The sequence below is a fragment of the Spinacia oleracea genome, chromosome 3, assembly GCF_020520425.1.
Source record: "Spinacia oleracea cultivar Varoflay chromosome 3, BTI_SOV_V1, whole genome shotgun sequence".
Lineage (NCBI taxonomy): Eukaryota > Viridiplantae > Streptophyta > Magnoliopsida > Caryophyllales > Amaranthaceae > Spinacia > Spinacia oleracea.
The window spans coordinates 49,024,151-49,036,974 of record NC_079489.1 but is presented as its reverse complement, the minus strand read 5'-3'; the positions used below and the strand labels follow the sequence as shown (position 1 = coordinate 49,036,974).

General features: G+C 39.9%; 1 non-coding gene across 1 annotated transcript; it reads left to right on the top strand.

The window, feature by feature from the left end:
- The first annotated feature begins 1,455 nt into the window (after positions 1-1,455).
- On the top strand, positions 1,456-1,562 carry LOC130471098 (small nucleolar RNA R71). Its single transcript, XR_008931776.1, has one exon. It is a non-coding gene; the product is annotated as a small nucleolar RNA R71 (small nucleolar RNA).
- The last annotated feature ends 11,262 nt before the right edge of the window (positions 1,563-12,824 follow it).

Here is a 12,824-nt window from a genome sequence, read left to right as displayed (position 1 = left end):
ACAGGCACATCTTCTAGGACACCTAGGGGGTACTTTACAGATCTATCAGCCATTTGCAGAGTTATGTTGGTAACCTTTAAATCACCCATGTTCAATTTCGTGCAGACAAACAGGGACATGACACTAACACTAGCACCTAAATCACATAAGGCTTTGTCAATAAAAAGATTGCCAATGTTAAACGGGATAGAGAAACTCCCGGGGTCCTTCAACTTGGGTGGAGACTTATTTTGTAGTAAGGCACTGCACTCTTCAGTAAATGCAACAGTCTCCACCTCACTAAATGCTCTCTTCCTAGTCAAGATGTCTTTCATGTATTTAGCATATGTAGGTACTTGAGTAATTAATTCAGTAAAAGGAACCGTTACCTACAGATTCTTTACCACTTCTAAGAACTTACCAAAATGCTTGTCTAGCTTGTTCTTTAGCTGACGGTGAGGGAAAGGAAGTTTGATAGGCGGAACTTGTATTTCAACTTTCTTCTCAACCCTTGTGCTAGCTTCCTTCTCCTTGAGCGCTTTCCCACTTTCTTCTGTCACACCATCACTGATAGGTACTTCAACCTCTCCTTCAATAGTCATAGGCGGCCCATCATACTCATATCCACTCCGCAAGGTAACAGCATTTACAGACTCTTTGTGCACGGGCTGTGAAGGGAGTTGACCTTGGGGTCTTTCTGCAAGAGTAGTAACCATTTGTGCCAACTGTTTATCCATGATCTTGTTATGAGCAGTGAGGGCATCAATTTTGGCATCCTTTTTGCTTAGAGACCTCTGCAATTCCAACATCATATTCCTCATCTCTACAAGCATGGGATCAGACTGTGTGGGTTGAGGTTGTGGAGGAAACCCAGGTGGTCCACTAGACTGCGGGTTGTAGTTACTCCGCGGTTGGTATGACTGCTGTGGTGGTGGTTGGTAATGTTGTTGTGGTGGTGGAGGGTGTTGAATCTGATGGGGGTTCTGGACATTAGTACTCCTATATGATAGCAGTGGGTTATTTTTATACCCCTCATTGTAAGAGTTGGAGTACGGATTGTTTTGTTTGTAGGACTGGAATGCATTGCATTGTTCGATAGGGCTCCGGCATTCCTGGACATAATGACCTAGCATCCCACAACTATTACAGACATTGGCAGATTGGGCACTCATTGCAGCAACACTAGCATGTTGGATGGATTGGGAAGATGCGATCTGTATATTATCCAGCTTGTGATGTAGGGCAGTTAGCTGAGCAGTAAGTTGTTCAATAGAGTTCATCTTGTGCTTAACACCCCGGTCGGCAAAACCTCTAGGATTCTCATATTGGGCACTATGGATAGCCATCTCCTCAATCACCTCTAAAGCTCTAGGCACCTCCAGTTGCATAAATCTCCCACTAGCAGCAGAATTTAGAATGGTTCTAGACTCGTTATCCAGACCGTTGTAAAATTGTTGGATCAAGAACCAGTAATCCCTACCATGGTGTGGGCACTCTCTCTGCAGATCCTTAAATCTTTCCCAGACTTCAAACAAACTCTCATCTGCTCGTTGGGTAATGGAAATTATCTCTCCCCTTAGACGAGCCGTCTTCTCAGGTGGGAAGTATTTCACATAGAAAGCAAGAGCCAAAGAATCCCAGTCAGTGATTTTCATAGCTGCGCGGTTGAGACTATTAATCCATAGCTTTGCCTTCCCACTCAATGAAAATGGAAAGAGTATCTCCATAGTCTGCTCTGGTGTTAAATTCTTCTGCTTAATGGTATCACAATACTGAATGAAAGACTGAATATGGATATTAGGATCTTCACCCTTCTCCCCACCAAATTGGTGTCTCTCGATCATATTTATCAGCTGGGGTTCGATCTTGAAATTTTCGACCGCAATGGAAGGCATGATCGCCTTGGGAAGCACGGACAGACTTCGCTTAGAATAGTCTGTAAGCCTTGGCACAGGTGGGGGTGGTGGTGGTGGTGCTTGGTCACCCATCTCTGAATCTGTATGGAATAGATTGCTAATCAGATAGTCGGATTCAGAGTCAGAATAGTCTCTCAACTGTTCAACGAATCTACGCCGTCTACGAAAGGTCCGTTCAGGTTCAGGATCGAACGAAGTCAGATCGCTGGTATGGACAGTCCTTGGCATAAACAAGCAAAAACTAGAAAACAGTCGTGAGATCCGATCTCAAGGAACGGGAGTCCCTTGAGAAGTAAAGTAACAAACAATAATCTAGAAATAGCAATTAATAACTGAAAATAAAACCGTTTCCCCGGCAACGGCGCCAAAATTTGACAGGCTAAAGTCGTATCACCTAGTCAAAATAACCTAAGTTCACTAGCTAGGTAGCAAGGGAAGTCAGGATCGAATCCACAGGGAAACAAGCGTTCTTTCTACTATCAATTAATTAATCTAGACTATTGGGAACAACAGGAGTTGGTTGGTGGTTTGTATGCTAAGACTACGAACGATAATTAAACGAGTATGAATCAATATATTAAGGAATCTAGGGCATAGGTTCACCAACAAATAACAATCCAGGACAATGAGCAATCACGATAATTAACAAAGTAATTAATTAGACTAGAATGCTCTCTCGAGTCGATACTAATCATAGATTTAGAATTAACGGGCTCTCGCTACGTATTAACTCTAATTCCACCTATTGACACAAGCCTAAACATCAAATTGCATCTCTCGAATCTTAATTTGATATTGCATAACTACCATAATTAAACCTGCGCAAATCTAATTGTATAGTGAAATAAACCAATCAATAGTAATTAATTACAATGGCAACAATCACAATTATTAAATATCCCTACATATTATTCATGGATCCCCAAACCCTAGAAAATAGACTACTCAAGCATATTAACAATAAACAAAGCAATTAGCATGATTGAAAACATAATTAAAGCTAAACAAAGAATTGAAATAAAGAACAATACCTTAATTGAAGAACAAGAGAAATAGAAAGCTTGAATTTTTATTGAAATTGAAAACTAAGTGTTTGCATAAATCTAGAGAGAAAATTAAGCTAAGGAAAATAAACTAAGGGTTTTAATACTAGGAAATAAGATGATCAACTAAAATAACTAAGCCTAGTATTTATAGTTTGCCCATAAACATAAGGAAAAACCGGAAGAAAACCGCGGAAAAAGGGCCCTGGGTTGTCGTCGCCCGGTCGGGCAGCCTTCCGCCCGACGGGCGACCAGCTCGAAATCCGCCCGACGGGCGCAGGTCTGCCCGCCGGGTGGAGGGAGACATTCTGGAAATCATCGGCACGCGCCCGGTCGGGCAGCTCCCGCCCGTCGGACAGACGTTCGCCCGGCGGCCAGCCTTTCGCTCGCCGGACGCGCGTACAAACTGCACGACCCTCTATCTTTAAAACTCCATATCTCCTTCGTTAATCGGCAGAATTAGGCGAGTGACCACTTGTTGGAAAGATATTGAAGTCTAGAATCCAACTCAATTGGAATCGCTTCATTTGGAGTTATAGAACGTAAGTTATGATCAAAAGAGTAGACGAGTGTCGGTTTTCTAGTTCTTTTACTATCCGCTTTGCTCGAAAACTCTTCCAACTCAGTGTGTGTGCTCTGGAAAGTACATAATCTCTTGTATTGATTCAAATAAGTAGGAAATGCACAAAAATATGCTAATTCCTACAATGATGAACCTGAAACTACAAACACACTACAAGGAGCACATTAGTACTAAAAATCGCTCCGAAGAGCTCATTTGAGATCAAAAAGTACTAAGGGACGGGGGTAAAAACACCATAAAATATGAACATATCAATGCGACAACTTCAAGGGGTGCAAGGGAAGCATTGAGCAACCAAATACAAGCAAAAACAACAGAGGTAACATAGAGGAAGGAGAAATGCAAGAAAATAGAAGCTTGAATGAGGAAATTCACCAAATGAAGAAGAAACTCAAGCAACAAAAGAAATTAATGCATGGAGCTATCAAAATTGGCATTCTAATGTTTCTGATTCTAGTATTTGTAATAAGAAAGTGAATGATGTGTAATAAACAACAAAATTTCATCAATAATATTACATTTCATTTCCGCATTAAGTAGTTTTACATAAGTGTGCCCCCGACACGCAAAATATAAACAAATGTCTTTAAGTATAGATTTGCAAAAACTTGCTCCCATAGGCAAGAGATATACCCAATAAGTGTAGCTTTACAAAATATGCTCCAATATGCAATGAAATGAGCATTTACAAAAAAGTTAAGCATAAATCGGAAAATCAAGTACGCTTCCTTTTGTTTCCCTTAGTTGGTGCATTACCTTGTTGCTGTGAACCAGAAGCAACAGGGTCCCCTTGCTGTGAACTAGAAGCACCAGCAACAGAAGAACCAGCAGCAGCAAAAGAACTAGCAGCAACAACAACAACAACACCAACCTTCTTTTTCTTTGCAGTGGCTACACCTCTGCATGTCCTTGCATTGTCTCCCACCTCCTTGTACTTACTAAACTTCACACTACTGTTTCTCTTCCCCTTCTTTGGATCATGTTTACTTCTCTTTCTCAGTTTAGGTGGTATACCAGCAACTCTCTTCATGGGTGGTGGAAGGATGATAGGGAGATCAAAATAAGGCCATTAGGTTGGGTCAGGCATGGAGTGTATATGGTTTGAATAAGTTAACTTGTAAATTTCTCCTTTGAAGTAGGGAGAATATGAGCTCATTTGTCGGAAGAACAGAAAGATGTGTGGTAAGGTGCTGCTGCTAATCCTCCTTTATATAGAGGATCGAGATAGTACAATTGTAACACCCTAATAATTCCTTGCTTTTATAAAACCATTTTCCAACTTAAAATAAAGGAATTACTAAAGCATTACCGCCACCGTGATAACGGTTAAGGCTATTACCAGAATTACGCAGCGGAAATTAATGTCAACTAACTTTTAAACACATAATTAATAAAATATCGAGGCCTCCTATAATTTGGAACCATAATGGCCCAAAAACCAAAGTATAAATAGTTCAACCATTTCAAACGTAATTAAAGTATAATTAAATAGTTCAAAATACGAAAACATGCAACTCTCTCGATCATCCCAAGCCACATGATTCCGATCTACCAACCTGCTATATTATTCTACTCCCCATCAATGCAAGTGCAAATGATAGATCATCATAGGGTCATTAAGGCAAAGGCCATGACCAAAACACGCAAAGCACGTAGTTAGCAAAAGCTGAGTACTTACAAGAATAGAGTGAAACAAAACTAATACATGCATCACTCACTAAGTACTAATCAACATGCAAAAGCCATATAATAATTAACAACCAATCATGAATACAAGACTCGACTCTTGACTCGACTCTTGACTCACAATTTAATTAGAATTTGCTTCGAACGGGCCAAAAGAATAATCCATAAAGGAAAAGGTGATGGGAGCCAACCATACACCAAATAATAAATAATAAAATCGGGCCATACCGACGGAATTCCTGCGCATAATATAAATGAAACAACGTCTTGTATCATTAGTAGGAGTACGAGCTTTCCGGCAAGACTCCCCCCATTGTTCATACTCAAGGTATATACGTTCCAAGAGTTTTGAAGCTTGTTCAGGTTGCACTTTACGTTTATAAATATTTTATTAAAGGTGAACTCAAGACTCAACAACGTACACACATACAATTAATAAACAGCAACCAAAACACTCTTATTTTAATGTTTGATGACTTGTGATCAACCAAGCAAGACTCTTGTGAAATTACTACCATGTTCCTCCTCACAAAAGTGAGATTCCACATCATGCACATTAACATGAGGGTTGTGCCCTTGCACGACAAATCCTAATTCATTTCATACAACATATTCTCAACTGAACCCTACATGTGCGGTGGCTTACGTGAGCTAACCCTTCACATGTGGTAAAATAAATAGTACAACGAAGTACGAATAATTGGCTCAAAGTATGCTAGACATCCCGTACAATAGCATACAAATAAATAATCCATCCCTTGCATGTGAAACAAACCATACATGCATAAATATTGAACAACATGATTGACAATGAAATCCATACTCATAATAATCTCAACATGCTTGTTCAATCAACAATTCAATAATTCCAATAATATTAATCCACATGATCGTTCACCAAAGCATATATGAATCCACATAATATAATTCACATCATCAACAATCATGTAATGTCCTTGACAAAAAGTGTGGTCGCCCTAGACTTGTACGTACCTTGAATACCTAAGCATAGGGGCCACTTTGCAATAACGAGCACTCACTCAGAAATCACCTCCTATCATCAAAATAATGAAACTTAAATTATTTCCATGTTCATTAAATTTTTAGCAACTTTATAAAATTTAAAACTTCATTAAAACTTTAGAATTCAATCGTTTTTCAATAATATAATCGTCTCAATTTGTAAAACCAATCCCTAGTACGAAAACATACTTTTTTCGCCTTTAAAATCAATAAAAATCAACACTTTAAGCCTTTATTCAAATCTGAAAATGTAATTGATTATCATAATTAAAATCATCACCTAATTATGCTAATCAATTGACTCATTAGGTCTAGATTAAAACCCTAACTTGAAAATCCCAATAAAACCAATTTAACATCATAAAATTCAATCCTTTATTAAATAAAAAAATCTAAAAATTCATCCTTTAATAATTAAAACAACCCTAATGAATCACAACACGTAAATCCTCAAAGTACGGTATTCATAACCGATTCCCAGCATTTTAATTACTCAAAACAATAATAATATTATAATTTAAAATACAAAAATGAAATAGAATAGGTAAGGAAGAAGAGAATTATACCAATCCGGCCTACAGCACGGAACAATCACGAATTAGGGTGATTGGGCGAAAAAGAATTGAATAACGAACACGAACAACACACACACACACACACGTCCGTGTGTGTGCGCGCACAGCAAGGGACGACGAGCAGAGGGGCAGCACGCACGGCTGCGCGCAGCGTGCGAGCGAGAGAGGGACGAGGCAGGGGTGTGCGCTGAGCACACGAGCAAGGGAGACGAGCAAGGGATGTGCGCGAGCACACAAAGCAACAGCAGGGGCACAGCAGCAGCGCAGGGCACGAGTGCTCGCTGCGGGCTGCGGGAAAGAGAGGATAGGTGAGAGAGTGTGGGCGAGAGATGGGCGTGCCCGAGGGCACGAGGCCGTGCGGACGTGCGGGTGTGCGGGCGAGCAAAGAGAGAGGAGAGGGAGTTGGAGTGAGGGGCAAGGAAAGCAAAAGAGGCTTTATGAAATTTTAGGGGTTCATTTAATGATGAGGAGTCCTATTTATAGGCTCCCTATTTTCAATGGGCTAGGCTTAGGAAAATAGAATTGGGCTTAGGGAATTAAATGATTGGGCTAGCTTATGACTTGAATTAAATTCTTTTGATTGGGCTCGTTTAATAAAACTAATTGGACTTTTCATTTAAAACCCGAAACCTTTAAAATTACTTGCAACCCATTTAATTTCCCGAATCAAGAATTAAATTCGTTTCGTAATTAATTAAAATAATAAATATTCTAATTAAATAAAATACATTTAAATAATATTTAAATGCGAAATAAATTCCAAAAATCTTAAAATGCTTTATAAATATAATAAAATATACTTATAAATATTATAAAAATACGAGGTATTACAGTCTACCCTCCTTAAAAGAAGTTTCGGTGGGTTCGGAAATCAAAATTTTAACTCAAACTTGAGACTTTTTGAGACTTTTAATGCGTTCACTTGCAAAAATTTTAAGTTGCTGTACTCTTTACATGATTAAACAGGACAATAATAAGCGCAAATTCAATCGAAAGCACTAAATTGAGCATAAAATAGGGGAAAACAAGGTAAAAAGCACGAAATTCTACCGCACTCTACCCCCTTAAAAGACACGAGTTACGACCCCGTAACTCAACTAACCTCGGGAAAAAGCTCGGGATATTTCTTTCTCATTTTGTCCTCCGCTTCCCAAGTTGCTTCCTCAGATTCTTGATTACACCACCACACTTTGACAATTTTCACATCTTTAGTACGCGTACTACGCACTTTGCTATCAAGGATTTGACAGGTCTTTCCTCAAAGGTCAAACTTTGGTCTAATTCTATGGTCTCCGGTTGCAACACATGCGACTTATCCGGGATATATTTCCTTAACCGAGATATGTGGAACACGTTATGCACTGTATGCAAGTCCATAGGCAAGGCTAGTCTATAAGCTACCTTTCCAATTCTTTCTAAGATTTCATATGGACCTATGTACTTGGGGCTTAACTTCCCTTTCTTTCCAAATCTCATAACACCTTTCATTGGTGACACTTTGAGCAACACCTTATCACCTATATTGAACTCTTCATCCCTATGTTTCAAATCTGCATAACTCTTTTGGCGATCCTGCGCCGCTTGAATCTTGGATTGGATGGTTCGGATTTGGTTCATGGTGTCCTCTATCATTTGAGGTCCCAACACTACAGTTTCACTAATGTCATTTCAACAAAGGGGACTTCTACACTTTCGTCCATACAGAGCCTCAAATGGTGTCATTCCAATGCTAGCATGATAGCTATTATTATAGGAAAACTCAATCAAATCCAGGCTATCTTCCCAACTTCCTTAGAAATCAATGACGCATGCCCGAAGCATGTCCTCCAGGGTTTGGATAGTTCTCTCAGTTTGTCCATCTGTGGCTGGGTGGAAGGCTGTACTCAATTTCAATGTCGTACCATAGCTCTTCTGCACACTTTTCCAAGAATTCGAAAGAAACCTTGAATCCCTATCTAATACGATAACCTTAGGAACTCCATGTAACCTCACAACATTCTTAATGTAAGCTTTAGCAAGTTGTTCCATTTTCCAGGTCTCCTTCATTGGTATAAACACTGCTGACTTGGTCAACCTATCTACCACAACCCAAATTGTATCATTTCCGGTCTTTGACTTAGGCAAACAAGTGACGAAGTCCATAGAAATACAGTCCCATTTCCAGCTTGGAATCTCTAAAGGTTGGACCTTTCCTTGAGGTCTCCTGTGCTCTATTTTAACTTTCTGACAAGTCAGACATCTTGCCACAAATTCAGCCACTTCGTTCTTCATCCTTGGCCACCAATAGACCTTTTTCAAGTCCTTATACAACTTGTCACCACCTGGGTGCACAGAATATGGTGTATTATGCCCTTCTTTCATTAATTTCTCCTTCAATTCTCTACACTTTTGAGGCACGCACCACCTGCCTTTGTACCTCAAACTTCCATCATCATGGATTCGGAATTCTAACTCCTTACCTTGCGAAATATTTTCCTTGATTCGCTCCAACTTTACATCACCAGCTTGATTCTCTCTAATCTCATCAAATATTGACGGCTGGATGGTTAAGGCATTCATCATTCCCTCAAGGATTTCACCACTTACTATTTCAAGGTTCAAACGATGCATGTCCTTACACAGCTCGTTAGCAACTACTAACGCATTAACATTATGACTTGATTTCCTACTCAAGGCATCCGCAACTACATTGGCTTTTCCTTCATGGTACTGGATATCCAAATCATAGTCCTTAATTAACTCCAACCACCTTCGTTGGCGCATATTCAGATCTTTCTGTGTGGAGATGTACGTACTTTAAACTCTTGTGATCCGTAAATATCCTACACTTCACACCATACAGATAGTGTCTCCATATATTTAATGCAAACACTATAGCAGCTAGCTCTAAATCATGGGTAGGGTAATTGGATTCATATGGCTTCAACTGCCTTGACGCATACGCAATAACCTTCCCGTTCTGCATTAATACACACCCTAAAACATTCTTCGAGGCATCACTATACACATCATATGTACCACTCTCATCTGGCAAGGTTAACACTGGCGCGATTGTCAATCGCGTCTTCAAGGCTTGGAATGCTTCCTCACACTGGTCACTCCATTCAAACTTTGCTTCCTTCTTCATCAAGGTAGTCAAGGGCTTGGCTATCCTAGAGAAGTCTTGCACAAAGCGTCTATAGTAGCCAGCTAATCCCAGAAAACATCTAATGTCAGTCACACTCTTGGGTGTAGGCCATTCACTAACAGCTTTGATCTTAGCAGGGTCAACTGCCACTCCTTCTTTAGATACAAAATGTCCCAAAAATGCAACTATTTCCAACCAAAACTCATACTTTGAGAACTTGTCATACAACTGGTTATCCCTCAAGGTACTCAACACAAATCTTAAGTGTTCAACGTGATCCTTTTCACTCTTTGAATACACTAGGATGTCATCTATGAAAACCACTACAAACTTGTCCAAATAGGCATGGAATACACGGTTCATTAAGTCCATAAATATTGCAGGTGCATTGGTTAACCCAAAAGGCATAACAGTGAACTCTTAATGTCCGTATCTAGTCCTGAATGCGGTCTTTGGTATGTCATGATCAACGATTCTCAATTGATGATAACCCGAACGCAAATCGATCTTTGAAAAGATTCCTGCTCCATTCAGTTGGTCAAATAGGTCTTCTATCCTAGGTAAAGGATACTTATTCTTGATTGTGACCTTATTGAGCTCCCTGTAGTCTATACAGAGCCTCATACTTCCATCCTTTTTCTTTACAAACAACACTGGTGCTCCCCAAGGCGATGCACTTGGCCTAATGTAACCTTTCTCCAATAGATCCTCCAATTGGCCTTTTAACTCATTCATTTATGATGGAGCCATTCGATAGGGTGCTTTTGAAATAGGCGCGGTTCCAGGCATTAAATCTATGGTAAAGTCAATAGGTCGATTGGGAGGCATCCCCGGGATCTCTTCCGGAAACACATCGAGGAATTCATTTATTACAACAATATCTTCAGGTTGATCTTTGATCACATGCTCTAGGTTTCTCACATTGCATAAGAAGACTGGGTTCCCTTTACCGACTAGCTTCACGAGTTCCATTGCCGTGATAATCCCTATGTTCTTAGGCTTACCAAAACGACGATATGACACTACTTTGCCTAGGCTAGATCTCAAGTGAACCTTCTGCTTCTCACAATCTATTTTGGCTTTGAACATGGCCAACCAGTCCATTCCTAGAATTACATCTAACTCTCCTAACTCGAACTCGATTAGGTTAGATAAGAACATGGTCTTGGCTATGGTCAAAGGCACATTTCTATGGATTTTGGTACACTTCACTATACTACCAGTAGGCATGACTATAGGTACTTCAATTATTTTAGGCTCTTTCAACCCTAGTTTCCCCAATGCGTCTACTGATATAAAAGAATAAGTCGCACCAGAATCAAATAGAACTTTAACTAAAACGGAATTAATAGAAAAAAGTACCCGCTATGACGGCAGAGGAAGTTTCCGCTTCTTGCCTAAATATCACATTCAACTTTCCTTGGGCAACTCCTTTGTTATAGCCACCTCCATTGGTGTTTCCATTGCTGTTTCGGTTCCCATTCTGCTGTTGGTTTCCTCCAGGCTTTTCATGGTTCTGGTGATTGCCATTGCTATTGCCATTGTTATCACCTTGGTAACTCCTTTGGTTTTCACCTCCATTTCCCCCATTCCGGTTCTGATTATTCCGATTATTGTTCTGGTGGTTACCTTGGTTAGGCTTTCCATTCTTAGAATAACATTCATACTCCCTATGGCCTAACTTCTGACAGAATCTACAAGTCACTAAGTTTCCATCACAATCCTGTCTAGGGTGATTCATGTTACAGCGCCTACAGTCGTAGGTCCTTACTCCATTCCTTCCAGATTGATTTCCACCACCTTGGTTGTTGCGATTACCACCATTGTTAGCCCTAAACTGGAAGTTCTCATTTCCTTTGTGCTTCTTAAAATTCCCCTGATTCTGATGGTTATTCCCTTGATTCGAACTTCCACCATCCTTTCTCTTTTCAATACCCCCATTCTTCCTTTGTTGTAACCCATATAGGTGAGCAGCTTTTCCGTACAGGGTGTCTAATGAGGTAAAGGTCTCTCCAGACAACAATAGTTGTAAGTCCATGGTCAAACCATTCTCAAATCTTTGAGCCCTAAGCTCTTCCGTTGCCACCACTTCAGGTGCAAACCTAGACAGCTCTATAAACTTAGAATAGTATTCCGTCACAGACAGACCCTCCATTTTGAGTTCAATGAACTCCTGCGCCTTTTGCTTCTTCAGATAAGGTGGGTAAAACTTGTTACTTAGTGCAGTTTTGAATGCTTCCCACCCAAAGTTAGGTGTGGCTCTAAGGGTATTCTCACATCGTTGCCACCATAAATCAGCTTCACCTCTCAGGTAGTACACAACACTGTTCACCCTAAGGTTTTCGGGGCAACTCACACCTACAATGAGCCTATCAAACTCTCTCAACAAGTTTTCATGCACACTTGGTTCAATCTCTCCGCTATACAGTGGAGGCTTGCTATGAGCTATTTTCTTAAACATTTCCCCAGCCGGATCATGCACTGGGTTGGCTCTAGTTTGAGCTAGGTCTCGAACTACCTAAGCTAGTTGTCTAACCACTTCAGAAATCTTTTGGTTAGCCATATCCCTTCTCCTAAATAAAATAAAAAGGCTAACTTTAATATTGGCTGGACATGACATTACTAAGGAACTAGTTTGACAACTGATGAGCGACATTTATGTCGCTCTTAGCTTAGGATTTTAGTTCATTTCATTAGCATTTTATTATTATTTTCGCTTAGTTTTATCGTTTTTAGTTCGTTTATTGCATTTTTCCATTTATCATAATATTTTCTCGTCTTCCGTATATTTTAGTCGTTTGTGCTCTAAATATGCCTTTTGCGTGCATTCTCATTGCGTAAGAGTCATTTTGAGTATTAACGTGTTAATAATGTGTCATTATGATTGTCGAC